A 16,590-nucleotide genomic window follows, 5' to 3' on the forward strand; every position below is an offset into this window, starting at 1 on the left:
CAGTCCCCCCGCCCCTGAACATAACAAAAGTTTTGCAGTCCATACCATAGTCGACTGTTACAATGACCCCCACTGTCCTCCAGACAACTGGGAGAAAGCAGGAGGACAGAGGGGAGGAATACAGCTCCCCGTTTTACAGCTGTTAGAAGGTGGTCTTTTTCCCTTTCCAAGAAAAATGTTGAGACTAACGGATGAGAGAAAAACTGCAGCAAAGAAGAGTTTCTCCTTGATAGAAAGTCCTTGGTGTGAGGTGCCTCTATGTGCACCTCGCCTTGTGTGAAGATCATTTGCCGTGTCCTGGGAGCAGAGGTGCACCTATAAGCTGAATGGCCCTGCTGACATACTAAACATTTTCACTTCTCTCCTCCCACTGCTCTTTTAGCAAGTCTCCCTAACCGCAATCTCGTTCTCTTATTTCACCCCCACCATCTGTATCCTTTCTCCTTTCCCACCTCTCACTCCCACCAATGTGTACCCCTCTCTTGCTCGTCTCTCATGTGTCAGCGACGTCCCCGGTTGCTTGTTGGATTGGTTGCTGATGTTTGAAAATGAGGGTGATCCAAGTGGAACAGGAAGCTATTGTGAGCAGGATTTGGGCTTTAGGCACAGAGGCAGGCCATAGGTCACATGAAGGCGCTAATGCTCGCTCAGCACTTGTGGATTGGTCCTGGTTATACCCCCACAACCACCATCAAAACCACCTCTCTCTCCCTCGCTGATTCTCTCTCCTCACTTTGTTCTCTCTTTCTTCTTACTCAGTTTTTTAAGGTAATCCTGTCTCACTTCCTCTTTCCTCTGATCAAATCTCACCTGTCTGTGTTTACAGTAAAGGCAGCTGGGCTGTGCAGACAGGGTGGACCAGATCAATAACCATTTGCATGGTAGTGAGAATTATTCAGCAAGCCTCTAATGAATCTTTGCCCCAGACCAACACATTCTACAAGTCCACACTGCCTCCAACCCAGCTAAGCTAGCCAGCAGGCTGTGTTGAGGCAATGGGTGTAAATCAAAAAATGGATTAGGGAGACCAGCTTAGGTTTAAGTTTGGAGAGCTGGGTAGCAGAGAACTGAATAAATGGGAAAAGTGGTGCAATGTTTTTGCAGTGGAAGGATTTGGAATAGTAATGAGGGGCGGTTGAACTGGAGGTGACAGTTGTTCTCAGTACAAAGATAGGGTTGGGCAGGTGGATGAGCCCAGTTGTAAAGGTGTGACGTCCTGTTTTGGAAATGTCACAGCCACCCGAGAGGGTGAGCAAATAGGAGAGAGAGGAAGTGAAATTCCTTCCCTAGACAGAACAGACTGGAGGTTGGTGAACATGAACCAGCGAATTAGTCCAGTAGTTGTTGAGTCTGTTCTGGTTTGGGCAATAGTACTGCAGTACTGTGTGCCCTGCATGCCCTGCCTATAGCAGTCCGTTACAGAGGGAGAGAGAAGAAACTGGGTTACTACCCTAAGTACCCTGGGTTCAGCCAGTGACACACATCTAGACAGCCAACCATTGCTGCCCAATATCCCCTCCCACCCATCCTCACCTTCCCCCCACCCCACATCTGTGTTAATACACTTCTCACAGCTGTGTGCTGTCAATCCTCTTTTCCCCCCTGTTCAGAACTCCCAACCTGCCCGCTGTTCATTATTCTGATGCTTCGTCATCTCTCTGGTCACCAGATTCCATCCTTCCACCCCACTCAGGCAGCATTGGGTTTAGAAGTGCGACGTGTCCTCAAACTTACCTCTCATCAATTAAGAATGCCAGTGACCTCCCCCGCCCCTCAGTTTAATTGAAAAGTAGTCTGGTAAGACCAAGAAAGAAAGAAAAAGATAATAAAAAAACAAAAAATAAAACATTAAAAGTCCAAGTTATTATAGTATCCTTATTCACGGTGACAAAAAAACATCTTGGAAGGTGTTGGATGCAGAGGGCGAATTGTGCATAAGGGAATGTCGCTCCATACCAGTGCAGGTCTGAGTTAACGAGTCCGTCATTAGATAGCGGCAGGGCTGCAACCATGAAGCCTAATGAGCCAAAGAGCTCTGCTGCTGCAGCATGTCCGGCCAGTGCCAGGAACACGAGAGAGAGAGAGGGGGAGAGAGAGCAAGACGAGGGAGGGAGGGAGAGAGAAAGAACAAGATGAGAGAGATAGTGGAGAGTGCAAAAAACAGGGCTAAAATCCATGTGGACCATAGCAACTCCCCTGCCTCCCTTTCCCCGGTTCAACCTCCTTCTGCATCCTCTTCCTCTCCTTACTTTTTTTTTTTTTATTATTATTATTATTATTATTATTTATTTTTTTTTTTTTGGTAAAGCCTTTATTTCTTCCCTTCTTCTAAGACAAGGGGAACAAGAGGAGGAAAAAATGCCCAAAGGTGTTCTCTGGTTAAGTTCTGTCCCAGTGCTGCTGCTGCTGCAGAACAGTACATTCCACTCCCCCTTTCGACTACGCGACTCACAGGCAAACCATGCGGTTAATAACTGATCGCATCCGAAGAGGAGAGGGAGAAGAGATGGGACAGGAGACGTCAAGGCCCGTCAGGGGGTGAACTCCGTCCGAAAGCGAAGGAAGAGCATATATTACCTGTCAGATCAGTTTCTTATCTGAGCTGCTCCTCCCCTCCTCTCCTCCTCTTCCCGTAGTGAAGAGAGCCATAATGACCTAGAGAGCGCTCCAGCTGCTGCAGCCATCGTGTGTGCCGGGTGCACGCCTGACTCGCTGAATCAGCTTCTATGATTGGGGGGGAGGAGGGGTGGTGGCGGGCGGGTTGAGTGCCAGAGTCAGGGAGGGGAGGATGGGGAAAGGAGAGACAGCGGGCATACATACACACGCAGCACATGCACACAACACATGCGCACACATTCCCACACATTCCCACACAAGTCCTACCTTTTAGAAAAGGAAGATGGAGAGCTGACATGAAGAGCTGCCATTTGGAAAAGGGGGGGCAGAGAAAGAGGAGGAAGGGAAGGAGGGGTAAAAAAAAAAAAAAAAAATTCTGCAGCACTCTCCTTTCCATCATGTGCATTCTGAGGGAGAGAGCTGGGAGGATGCCCTGGTCGGTGGAGCAGGCAGAAAGTATACCAACCGTCCTCCCACCCTTCCTTTTTCTTATTCCATCGACACACACGCAGCCCCAGAGCTTTATCTAAGAGCTTTTCTCTAAAATGCGCTTTTATTATTCAGTGGAACTTTATACACCAGCTTAGAAATGGGAGTTTAGTGAATGTTTGAGAGCATAATTGTGATAGAGGTATTTTAAAAAAAAAAAAAGGTGCCAGTGCCTCTGCAGTAGAAGACAGCTGTACTTTTAATAGTCCCTCGCGTTCCATGCAAATTTGATTACCATTGTCAGGGACAAGAGATGAAGGATATTGCAATATCGTTTTGGTGTTTGGATTTTTCTTCTCGCTTGTAATCCTTAATATGCAGTTTATGCATTCTTAAAAGTGCTCTGCAAGGGGTCACCTTTTTACTAGGAAGAGATCATGCAGAGATGCTGCTGCAGTTGGGAGGGCAGAGAGCACAGGACAAACACAGCCGCAGCAAATAAGGAACAAGAGGCCAGCCAGCCAGCAGTTTTGTGCCACTAAGTGTGAAGGCTAAGCTAAACCGTTAGCACTTTGTGGGAAGCCAAGCATGCGAAACATGCCTAGGCCCCTGTTGCCGGGCTGCTCCTGTGTCTTGTCTCACCACCTCCCTGACCATATTTAGTCAAGCAGTGCAAAAAATAGTTCCTGCTTCGCTCCACTCCACTCTGCTCTTCTCCTCTTCTCTCCTTGCCTCACCCCTCCTCTTCTTCCATACCCCCCCCCCCCCCCCCCCCCCAAAGCAACTGTTGGCTTCAGGCTCCGGGAAGCCTCCCCTACTGCTCCCTGCCTATCGATTCCACTGGTCTGGAAGGAGAGAGGAGAGTTAGGCCAGCTAGCCCCTGTTGCCATTTGCTGTGCTATTTTTAGTAGCTCCAAATAAAGTGGTCTCTCATGCTTCCACTTGTATATTCTTGATCCCCCCCTCTCCTGCTTTACATCCTTCACCACCAGCAACACCACCTCCTCTGATACCAGCCCCCACTCTTTGTGTCCTTTTGACCCCCCCCCCCCCCCCCTCCCCACCCACATCTGTCATTCCTTCTTTTTAAATAGACCTTGAACACACAGGTTATGGTAGAGCTTCTGTCTGCTCACCTCTATACTTGGAATAACTATATTTTCAAGAAATGGAGGCAAAAGTAAAGCTAGATCTGTAGTTCAGACAAGTAGGGAGGTTGTTAGACAGCAGGAAATATTATTGTGTTTTCTCATTTATTTATTTATTTATGCGAATTCTGGCAATGCAGGGAGACAAGAGGCAGCCTCACCTCTAAGGCACTGAAAAGTTTGGGCTGCTTTCTCTCCTTTTTGAGTTCTCATTAATTTTCAAGTATCTTTTTCAAGCTTTCCCGAGGCGCGGCCACTGAAGAATCTGTTTAATTAGTTGGTCTCATCACGGGGCACATCTATACTGTACAGAAGCAATGTCCTCTGTGCCCTCCTCTCTTTTTCACTCTCTCCTCTTCTCGCCTCTTATACCTCAATGACAGCACACAAGTCCTCTTACTTACCTTACCTGCATTTTAACCGCAGAATGCCCCAGGATGTGTAAGCCTATGGTTTCGCGCAGCAGATATGCTTTTTAATAAGGTAATCACATGGAAACCAGACGGTGGCATTTTACTCATAATGAATGATCCTGTGAAAACTCACAAACACCCTGAATGCACCATGAACATTTATCAAAGTGTAATTTTCATGAGCCAGAAAAATGTCGCTCACTTTTCTGGTCGTTGATTTGATAAGCCTTTTAAGAAGCTCACAGTTATTCTGCCCTCAGTCACAGTTATATCTCAAGCCTTTGCGGTGGAGATAATTCTGCATAGATTCAACTGTGCAATTTAATTAATGTATTGTCACTGCAATTTATAGCTTTTCGATTACATTATCTTTACGGCTGTTAGAGGAATTGACCATTTGCGAGATAAAATGGATTCCCAGCTAATGTGTCTGCTCAAAACTTGACCTTACATGGCCAATCAAAGTGAAGATTTGAAACTGTGCAAAATGGGAACTGTAAATGTCCACCTGTTAGAGCACTGCTCTACATTTAAATGCTGTTTAAAATTGTTTTCAATGTTGTGTCTAAATAAAAATAGAAAGGACAGTCACTGTACAGACACATTTGAACTTGGTGACTGTTAACTCTCTACTCAATTATAAGCCACAGGAACCCTAACCAACTGGCTGCATCGAAGATGCCCTTGTGTGTTTTGTGAATCCCCTCTGTGGGTCTCCACCCTCACTGTTCCAGCTACCCAACCCACCAGTTTAATCTCAATTACAACCCGACATCCCATCTGCCCCTGAAACTCAGCAGCATGGCTTACATCTTCCCTCCATGATGAATAGCATGGGGCTGAATGTTTAGCTGAGCAGTTAATCGATCAATAAGAAAAGGCACTACTAATGGATGTGCATTGTTTCATTGGGTGGAAGGGTGGGATGTGTGTCTCTCCCCATGAGCGCTGCTTAAGATGTATTCACATTCAAATGAGAGGAGAAATTAATAAAACAGGTTGGTATAAAATCAACTGTTCACATAATTTTACAATTTTTTATTTGGTTCAGAGGATGAGATGTGGGTGAAAGCAAATTTAGCATTCATCAGCTTATCGCAGGTCCTTTATAGAAACTGTAATATTTGATGCTAGTCTTTTCTTGTTGTAATTTGAGAATTATGAATTGAGGCCATTGAGGATTTGACACAGACCAACAGAAATAAGGTAAATACGCTCTTCAATCTGATCTAAATTATGGCATAAATATAAGTTTTATAAGCTTTATAAAAATGTGGAGAAACTAGAGAGTACCCAATTTTTCGATCAATGTGTGATGAGAGATTACACTCAAGCCTGTGTGGAAGGCCCGCTGCTGGTTAATCATCCTGTGAATGCTGTGTTTCATTGAAGTCAAACAACACGCACAGGCAGAAACACCACAAGCATAATGGTGGCAGCATTATGCTGTGATGATGATTTTCTGCAGCGGCCTCTGGAAGGATTGCAATCAAACATTTTGTGGCAGGACTTTAAAGTGGCTTTCTACTCATGGATCTCATAGAATAGAGCTTGTAAAGTTTAGGAAATGAGAATGGCTGGGAAGGGGAGGGAGGTGTCCACACAGAGCAATTCACAAACATTTGAGGCTGTAATTGCTGCTAAAGGTGCCTCTACTAAATATCGACTTGAGAAAGGTGAATACAATCAATTACTTAGCTTTTTTATTTGTTCTTAATTAAGATTAATTTGTTGTGATTTGTTTTCACTTTCAAATTAATTAGGCTTTTTTCTAAATTAATTTCAAAATGTCTGATTGCTTCCGCTATGATTTAGAGCTGTAAAAGTGTGAAACATGGGAAATTCAGCAGTGATTGGGAATCTTTTTAGAAGCATTATACATGCTTGGGTCTTTCATAAAATGGGCAGTCTCACTAAGACTTCATCCATGTGAGAAAATGAGCAGTACAACTCCTTTTGGATTGAAAAGTTTCGTTTGTAGAATTCTGGTCAACTTCAGATGGTGACGGCACCGCTGTTTCTTCTTTGAACTTCAAGCCTTCTGGTTAAGTCGTGGTCAGTCTTTTAGCTTGTCTTAATTCCTCCTTTCTGTGTGCCTGCCCACCAGTCAACATCATAGAGGGATTAGAGCTACTTCTAATGAGTTCAGTTTGTGGGGATCTGCGTGCTCTTCTTCCACCAGCCAGACTCTTCCCTGTGCTTACTTTATCTCTCTCGTCAGTCCCTTTCCTCTCCTTCCCCCTGCACCCCATGTCTCTCCTCCCCCACCACCCCCTCTCTGCTCATCCCTTTACACAGTGCATCATTTGAAGAGGTGAGGCTGTTGAGCACTTGGAGGAATAAAAGTGATTTATGAATGGGCCAGCCTACCTGGGTGCTGGAGGGGGAAGCCAGTGGCTGTCAAGCGCTCTGATCCAGCAGCCCATTGTTCCCTCTAGCCTCACTGCAGGGAAAGCTCCTCTGCCTCTCCTGCCTCTGATCTTTTACCGTGCCTTACTGGTGCTGCATGTTACCGTTAAGTGACTCCCAAACTGCACAAACCTATGCACTGCAGGGGTTCATATGTGTGTGCTAGCCCATTTTCTCCATGGTGCACTCACACACTCATCCAGAGAGAGAGAGAGCACTGCTTTGCAGTCTCTGTTTATCTTCCTGCCGTTCTAGAAAACGGCAGCATGCTTGTGCACAGAACCTGAATTTGTATTTTAGTTTTCATTTTTCTCATGTATCAGAAGTTAACACCAGTTAGAACAGTCAGATGCAAAAACCAATTGATTAAAGCTACAAGGGATGGTGTTGTAGCTGCTGAGGACAATGTATGTCGTCCTCTCTTTCATCATGTTCATATGCATATACACAACTATGCACACATTCACACACAATATATGATGGTAGAATATAATGATATAATATGATGACTTCATAGCATAAAACTAAGCAATGATCACTTAGCTATTGTAATTTTGGCTAGTAGTTTTTATGTCTTTAGCCAATGTGTGTGATTTCCTAATGTTCACTGAGTAATGTATGATAATTCCTGGTGGCAGAAAGATAAACTCGATAAACTCGGTCAGAGGAAATGGTATACATGAGTGCTCTGCTGTAATTCATTAAAAGATAAGTGATCACCGAGATATGTCTCAGTAACCTTTGGAATTCAGATGAACTGCACTTAGCGACTTCCTGTAGTCCACTATGGGAGGTAATATCTTTATATTGTACCGTTGTTATAACGTCCTTTACTTAGGCTGGAGAGATTTATCCCACTGGTTTATTTTTGTGATCACATGACTCCTTAGTATTATTTGGTAATATCATTCTGAGTTGTTCAATTAGATTCTGCACTGTGCTGCTTTAGCTTATTGTACTTACAGTGCTAACTGATGAGTGAACTCATTAAAGACATAGCACAGTAGCAGATTCATTCATTGTGCCAGTGTACCAGTTTGCTGCAGCATGCGCTGTGATTTAATTGAAAAGTTCCCCAATCCTAGAATCCCTCCCAATGTCCGGCCCTCTATTCGCTGGGACCAGTCCAACAGATCAGCCAGAGGACAAGCTGATACAAACCCCAATCCCCTTGTGGCCAATCAGAACGCCCACACTTCCTCCTAGGGCTGGGCCAACAGTGGCTCTGAGCCAATAGATAAGCTCAGCCATGTTGTAATGCTCTCTCTGTCCTGTGGCATGCTGAAATATTGAGTCCCGGCTGCAATGTTGCTATAGCACATGTTGGGAGGAGGGAGGGTGGGGGTAGCAGAGGGAGGCAAGGATGGATGGATAGAGGGAAAAAAGAAGAAACGAGGGATCAAGGGACGGATGCATGGCGGGAACATGAGGGAGGGGTGCATCCCTTGCTGGAGGGACTCAAGGACATAAAGAGCTTTTGGGAAAGTGACTATAGCATGCTAAAAGAAAAGCTTGCATTGTGAAGCCGCCATATGCACTGATAGTAGGTTTTTCTCCCACTTGCCAAACCTAGAAAGACCAGGATTTATTTGTGGCACTTTAAGTGCCTCAGCAATGCAGGTAATAAATATGACAGAGCAAGGTGATGTATTTGTACACCACAGCTGTCAGACATCTTTAATATTTTCTCCTTCTATTTAAAAACAAATGTAGTTTATCTATTTACTGGATGTACTGGAATAAGTAATATATTTTATTTGGGATGTTTATGGCACTTTAACAGATTACAGTATGGTTGTTTCTTCTTTTTTTTTTCTTTTTTTTTTCCTCCCCACGTAAGACCGAGAAGAATGTTGTATATTTCTTAGCTGAGTGAACGCATTTAAAACCTGATAACAAATCTCACAATATATTGAATATGGCTTTTCACTCAATACAAAAGTCAAGACAACACATCACTCTGCCTTTTCCTACTTTATACCAAATGAGATTGTAGCGCAATCAGTCTTTACAGAATGGAAATATGTGACTTTACATTTCCAGTAGTTGAATACATTTTTAATAGAGTGACAAAATCATTTAAAAATATCTAGTTACACACCAGATGATTCAGCAGTTTTGAATTTGTAAAAATATCTTATCCTTTTTGAATAATGTCAAAAGGCGACAGAGCAGGGCAACTTCAGATTAAACTGGTATACACATTCTAATGTGGGCAGAGCCCATGCTCATTGTCGTGTGTCCATTCATCTACAATTTTTGTCACCAGAAGGGATATTAGTACCTTAATGTACTCTGAGGGACACATTCATGCTGACGTTCACATCCAAACCAAGCGAAGCTGCTGAATAATGCAAGCCATGTTACCCTGGTAACCTGTACGGACATCCAAGTCAAAGGCTCCCACGTCAATGCGTTATGGCAGGTCAGAGAGGATACACATTTGTGTTGGTGTCTGATGGCGTGCTCATGCGTGAGTGTCTGCGGATTCTTGTATACCAACATGCAAAGAATACTGAGGAAAATCAATGTTGGTGAAGCACTTGCTCTGTAAAAAGCCATTACATTATTGGGATTAGGCAGACTAGTTTACATGGAAAATTGCTGAAGAAAACCTTCATTGTACTATCTGTAGAATCATGGCTCCGTGTGGAATACATTCAAGCTTCCATGGAGCCTTATCTGTGTAATGTACAGTACATTCATACAAGCTCTTTTCCTTCACCACTAACAAGTTGGCTGTTAGACACTTTTTGTGCTCTGGGGCATATGGCCTGTTGTCTCGGTGCTTAGAGGAGGCAGTAGCTGATACAAGGCCCTTTGATCCCCATTATTTTCCACTGCAAACAATGGATTTTAATTACCAAATTGCTCTTTCAGCCACAGCTTCCTCCTCTGCATATGTGCCTATAAGTGCACTGCCAACAAAGTCAGACTCAACCACTGCAATATAGCAGCTTGTTTGTGTCACTTTGGATCTGGTCTGCCAATTACTGTGGCGGTGCATCTGATGATGTGTTGTCTTCATTTTTTCCCTACTCTGTGAAGGGTGATACTATTACTGCTTGTTTTCTGTGTGTAATGGGACCCGCCGTATGTTACCACGTACAAAAATTAATGTTTAGGACGGAGTGTGAGGGTGAGCGCAATGTGTTTGTGGGGGCAGAAAGGTGGGAGGCAGGCTGGGGAGTGAGTGGTGATTTAAAGTGTTAGATTTGCAGTGTGACCGTAGATCACAGAAATCTCTCCGACTGTCTGCCCATTTGGTGACAGCGCGGCAGGCTTCTTGAGTGGCCGTCGATCGAAGGACCTTCAGAGTGGCGGAATTCTCCAACACTGTGAAAAGTCGACAGTCAATCCTTGGGCTCTGTTTACTGCTATATACATAACTGCAGTTAATTCCATTGGTCAGGAGAAAAAGTACAGTTTAGCTCGAATCTGAATATAAAAGAACACTCAAAATATGGCCAGTATTTCAGTCTCAATGGAAAAAGCCAATCAATCACATTAATGTCATAGATCAGAGGTTATTGACATCATATTCAGTGGGTTGTATAATTGCACAAAGGTAAATATGCTATAGCTTATGACTTCGGTAGAGGAGTTGCTCCCAGTGATGTAGTGTTTGATGTGGAGGGTAATAGTTACAGGGGCCCTGAAATCTAATTATTTGCAAAAGCCTCAATTGTGATAAACTACAGCATGTCGAACACAGATATGTTATAATAATAAAAAAAAAAAAAAAAAAATTACATAGTAAGCATCAGGAGTATATTTTATGTCAAAGGACATACACACTGACCTGTGAGTTTCATGTCATCACTTTAATTTCTGCATTACAGGTGGAGAAAAACTATATTGGGCGCAGGCTGTATGAAGGGACTCTGATCTGTAAGATCTACCAGAGGGGCTGTTTGTCGAAAAGAGATGAGCAGGGTGCAGGGGTCAAAGATGATTTTCTTTGCCCTGTTAGCAGCTTGTTTGAGAAGCAATGACTGTAATAATTGTCGAGAGGCCAGTCAGTTTGTATGCTCTGGTGACAGCATAGTCTAGTCTGTTTGTGTCGCTGGCCACCAAGTGATGTGAGCTCCAGTTTTCATTTTCCACACTTTGGTTTGTGCACTCTATCCTCCGTCAAGTCAACCGTTCAAAATGTTATTACTAAAACCTGTCATGTGGTTTTGTCACATTTAAGGTTGGTTATTTGCACAATGTCAAAGTGTTCTCACTCCGTCAAGTCAGTTTCATGTCCTTTTCATAGAGCGGGTTCACATTTGTATTAGACCGAAAACTAGTGTGGAACATATCATGTCATGGTCCAGGCCAGCGTGAAAAGTGATTTATCATAATTACATGGTTGTTTTATAGGTAATAGTGCTATTGAGCAATCCTTCTCTAACGTAAGCTTGATTTAGGTGTCTCTTTATTCTAATATAATTTACATGTCCTTGCTTCCTCTTTTATGTCATTTCTCACTTTTGAGTAAAAGATGTATATTACAGCTATTATGGCTGGTACAGAAATGAGAATGAGACTTTCAAGGTACTGAGGAGAATAAAGTGCAAAGGAAGAGTAGCATGGGAAAATAATTGGGTCATCTCGAACCAATGGGACATTAACGCGCCATTGGGCTTCTCTGACTGTCTTGCTGCCTCCTTCTTCATAAATTGCTATGAATCAGGACACCCCATAATACCGGGTGATTTAAGGCTAATTAGAGCTAAGCCTTTATAGGTTCGCCTACTTCCCAAATGGACAGACAACTATACCTGAGAATGTTTCAAAATGCACCTGGCATCTTCTAAACAACCTTCAAGCCACCAGTAATTGCTTAGTGATACCCAAAACATCATAGAAATGCACCCCCTTCCTGTCTTTCCCTTCCCGATTTATGCAAATAGTCCTTAATAAAAGCATGCTCACTCAGGGGCCTCAGGTACAGGCGAGCAGGGGAAGGTCACATTGTAGGGGAAATTATTCTCCTCACGGCATGGTAATGAAAGCCTTTTTTATCGAGCAGAGCCAGTTAGGTTCTTGTCCTCAGCTCTCTGCTGCACTGCTGGCCTGGATGCTACCTATGTTTATTTACTCTATCCATGGCAGGGCAGCTAGCAGCTGGGGGACGGCCCCTGCCTAAGTGAACCGGTGACCAATTGCTTCTAGAGGTGGAGCGATGGCCACAGTGAAAATGGAAGGATCTGAATTTCAACCAATTTACATCAGGAGATGCACATCTTAAAGTAATTTTCACTGTGGAAAATGTGTTGTTTTAGTGACAGCATTGGATTTGATTAAGTTTACCTGTTTCTGTGCTGAGGTTGTGTTGCTTTATTTTCATATACTAAGGCAATATGAGAGCCATCAGTCCTGGTCATAGCATCATATTTTAAGATCAGTGAAACTATGAACAGTTTTATGACTCTAACCCTCCCACAGCTGGCCCTGAGTTAGGTACTCTGTGCCTTCTAAACCTCTCACACATGATGAAGAACACCTCCCTGCCCTAAGTGAAAAGGGAGTGTGTGAGGGGGACTGCGGGGGGGACATTCATTTGGAGTTTGTGTGCTGCATTAATGAATGATATGTTGGAAACAGGATTCACTATTTCAAAGGATCCAAAGGTATTGATCTTGTCTCAAATGAGCTGACACCTCATGTGTCGTCCAAAGCTATAACATCTGGAAGGCTGCGCCAATAAGGACTCAGCATTAAGGAAGAAAATACTGCCAGTTTGGTGGAAGGAATGTAACGACAAAACTCATGTGACAGACTCAGTTTGACAAAGGCAAAGACAACTAAAGATGTTTTTGACAAGAGAATTTCAACGAATAGCCCAGTAGCTTTTTTATGAAGGCCTAAATTCATCAAATGGTCTTCGTTAGCAGATACAATTTGTTTGGTTGTCATAGAGGTGGTTTGTTGATATTTAATTGAATGCTAAGTACCAGAATTTAATCATCCATCCACTTTTTGGACTTCTTATCCAAGTATTTTTTTAAATTAAACAAATAAACCCTGAAAATTTTGTAGAAAAAAGTTTATCAACACCATTTATCTATGGAAGACTGCAAACACAGTTGACAGCTCAAGTTAAAACTAGTATATGACCTTGGGCTGTCTTTGCAATGTCAGGAATTCAATTTAGAGTATTTGTAATGAGAGCTCTGATTTGACCATATCAACATTCACAGTAGTAATGTTGATCATTGTCAGTTTCACTTAGAAAGACTTTTATTTTACCAAGGCAGGTGGGACCTTTTGGTGATAAATTTTCTGATACAGAATTTGGATCTCATGCTTGAAGCCTTAGTTAATGGCTGATGGTATGCCAAACACGTCTCCTACATCAGAGTAACCATATGTTTGTGTGCAGCCATTAATCTCAGGCTGGATGTTGACTGTTCCCGTTTTGCCCTGCCCTATCCAAGTTACTGTCCCCCGACTCTCACTTCCTGTTGTAATAGCGGCGACTGACCACCACACAGATGGCTGTCAGCCAGGCGAGGGCAGCAGAAGGGCCCTGTCGACCCCTGCACTCACACACAAACACTTATGCGCACGCACATTTAGTTCACCGTCTTACAAACAATGACAAACGCCAACACACACAGAGCTGAGGACATCAGAAAGCGTCCTAGTCAATGACAAATTGCAGCCCAAGACAACAGGACCTGGTGTAGCTCTCCTGAGGGACTCTTGAGATCTCTCACAGGGTGACCCAGTTCCATCACATCTCCCCTTCTCGTGCTCTCCTCCACCATTCTCCTTCATCAGCTGCACACCGACCATTTTATTGGTTTTAAGGTTCAGCTGTCATCAGGAAATCCTCAACACTCTGGAAATATGTTTCCTTCTCATAGGAGCTATGTAGCTGTCCAAATCCAAACTCCCAGATGACCTGGGAGTTTACAGCACCTTATGCTCAGCGAAAGGTCTGCAGCTTAAGCTGGCCAAACTCGGGCTCTTCTTCCACCTCCCTCCTGCTCAACATCCCACCTCATGGAGCAGTTCCTCCAAAACCCCTCACAGTCACCGCCAGCATCGCTTTCTCAGGAGATAAAAGAGGAAAAAAAAAGAAAGGGGGAAAAAACATCTAGGATTTATTTCTTCATTCTTAATTCACTTTCTTTTTTGTGCCTTTACAGCAAATAACTTAACTGCAATGCAGCAATGCCAGTATGGGGCATTAATATTAATGTCCACCCATTTTGCCCAGCATGGCAGGGAGCCTGTCAATCTTGACTTCTATTGGAGGGGTTCTCTACACCAGCTCTCACCTGCCCAGCACTCTTTTGCCTGATTTTGACAGTAGAAGGCGCCAAACTGCCTCTGTAGGAGGCTTGCTTTCATTGGCTAGTTGTACATATAGAAGATATTTCGAACCAATCCAGCTTGCACCAGTGTTATATGTTGCACCAATAGAACGAACAGCATCGGCACAAAAAGAACAAAGGCTTCATGTGGCACCAAATGCCCTTGATAATGTTGGTAGTTTTCAAAAACTGCATTCTCATATTGTCTATCAGTCTTTTTCAAAGAAAGCTAAAATAGTGTTATGTTTAACCACTGGGAGTAAGTTTTATGTAATAGCTTCAGGCAAGAATGATGTGATGAGGTCTTGAATAATTTGCTTGTTTAAGTCTCAATTCCTGCCCAGTGGGAGTACAAAGGATGAAATTACTCAAAAGTCCCCCACGAGATGGTAAATCTACAATATGCCAGTAAATGGTTCTTGGGAACAAAGGTGACACATTGTGCATGTGAGATTAGGCCAAGTGGGTGTGGTTGCTATATCATTTAAGCAGTGCTTCTCTGCATTAAGTGGTTGAAGATGGCTGCAAGCAATGCAGGTGTATGTGCGTAAGCCTCTGTGCAATGAGAGGTAGAGAGAGAGCGAGGGAGCCTGGGATCAGTGTGCTGCGCTGTTCATCACTGCAGCAGTACACCAGCCCTGGATCTCTGTCCGTACCGAGGTGCTGACTGCCTGCCCCCCTGCCTCTCTGCCTCTCTTTCTCTACTTGCCTCAAGAGAGTGTGCTGATGATGCTCTCTTTCATTGCCCCAGAAGGAGGGAGACATGTTCTTGGTTTGGTGAAAGCCTGCAGTGAACCAGTCATCCCCATTATCCTCAGTCTGAAAGCCTACATTCTTTATTTTGTCTAAATAGTTAACGATTTTCTTTGATTGTACGTACTTTGGCCTTCCTGTTCTGTATTAAAGCCCATTTCGCCCCTTAGCGGTTTCAAACTCTATTTACCTTACTATTGTCTACATAAATACTCCAATGTACAAATGAGGGCCATTCAGTCATATCAAAGTGAGGGTAAAATCGGCTGCTTCCTTTTGTCGCAGTTCAAAGAAATTCCCTGCATGATTATTCAGGGTTAATCAAGGCCAGAAGTGTTCCCTCCAGCGTTCCTGCTCTAATGCTTATTGAAGGTACATTGTGTACCTAACTACAGATGAGCTATAAGAACAGTTCAGTGATACTGAACAGGCATTTAAGTGTTGTTTCATTTTCCATAGTATTTGCAGAAAAGGTTGTCTGCTGTCTTTATTTCTCATTCGATATCCTGATGCACTGCTCATAGATTAAAATAGGGATGAGTTTCATTTCAGTTTACTCATGTATTATATCCCTGGGTGTGTGCCAATGAGCTAAAGCGAGAAAAAATAGTGCACTGAGAGATAGATGTAGGGGGCAAAAACACTGGATGAAACATTGATCAAAAGCCACCATGTAACAAAACCCAGCTGACTTTACAAGCGTAAAACATATAAATTCACATTTATTTCTTTGTAATTTCAGTCAAGGTAATAAGGATCAAAAATATGTTTGCGGTTTCTTTTTCATAGTAACTCAGAAGTCTTTTTTCACTGTGAGGAGTGACAGTCAGCTTCCCTCATTATCCTCACTGTGACACTGTGATTTCCCTTTTTTTTTTTTTGTTTTTTTTTTTCCTTGTACAGTTGCCTTTGCAGCCACCTCTGTCTCTATGGCACACACCCTCTAAATGACCTTCAATTGCACAGAACTGGTTGGCTCTTTTCACCACACCAGGCCACTTCTCCTAAACAGCACTGTTTAAACAATGGATTTTTCCCTTCCCACCCTGTCTGTTTCTTCCCCAGGAGAAGACCTGAATGAATGCAGCTAAATCTCATGTAATTACCATTTTCCTCCCAATGAAAGGCACTTTTGCGCATCATCAAGGGAAAAGTGGCTTCCCTTTTTAACTGATGAGGTATAGGGACAGATACCTTGTACATCTCAAAGCTTGATAAAATAAATAACACTCTGCTTGGAAAAGCTACTCCTCCCTAAGTTGATTTAGTATTCTTGTCCCCATGTGTGAAAATGGGATCTGCTCTGCTGTAGAAAGGAAAAATGTGCATTGGAATATGTTGTGTATCAGGAGTACAGAAACAGAGGCATGTTTGCTTTGGACAGCTTAGGTGTGACCCCACAATAACTTGTAGTGCATAAAGCATTCATTCACAGGTGTTTAAATATGTATATATATATATTTATATATTTATTTATTTTAGTTAGGGTTTCTTTTTCCAGTTTAACAG

At 43.2% G+C, this 16,590-nt stretch overlaps 1 protein-coding gene across 3 annotated transcripts in view; it reads left to right on the forward strand.

Annotated features, from left to right (window-relative positions):
- mib1 (MIB E3 ubiquitin protein ligase 1) overlaps nucleotides 1–16,590 on the forward strand; it is a 48,855-nt gene that overhangs the window by 22,165 nt on the left and 10,100 nt on the right. The window lies entirely within an intron of this gene.

Source organism: Echeneis naucrates, chromosome 17 (genome assembly GCF_900963305.1).
Source record: "Echeneis naucrates chromosome 17, fEcheNa1.1, whole genome shotgun sequence".
NCBI lineage: Eukaryota > Metazoa > Chordata > Actinopteri > Carangiformes > Echeneidae > Echeneis > Echeneis naucrates.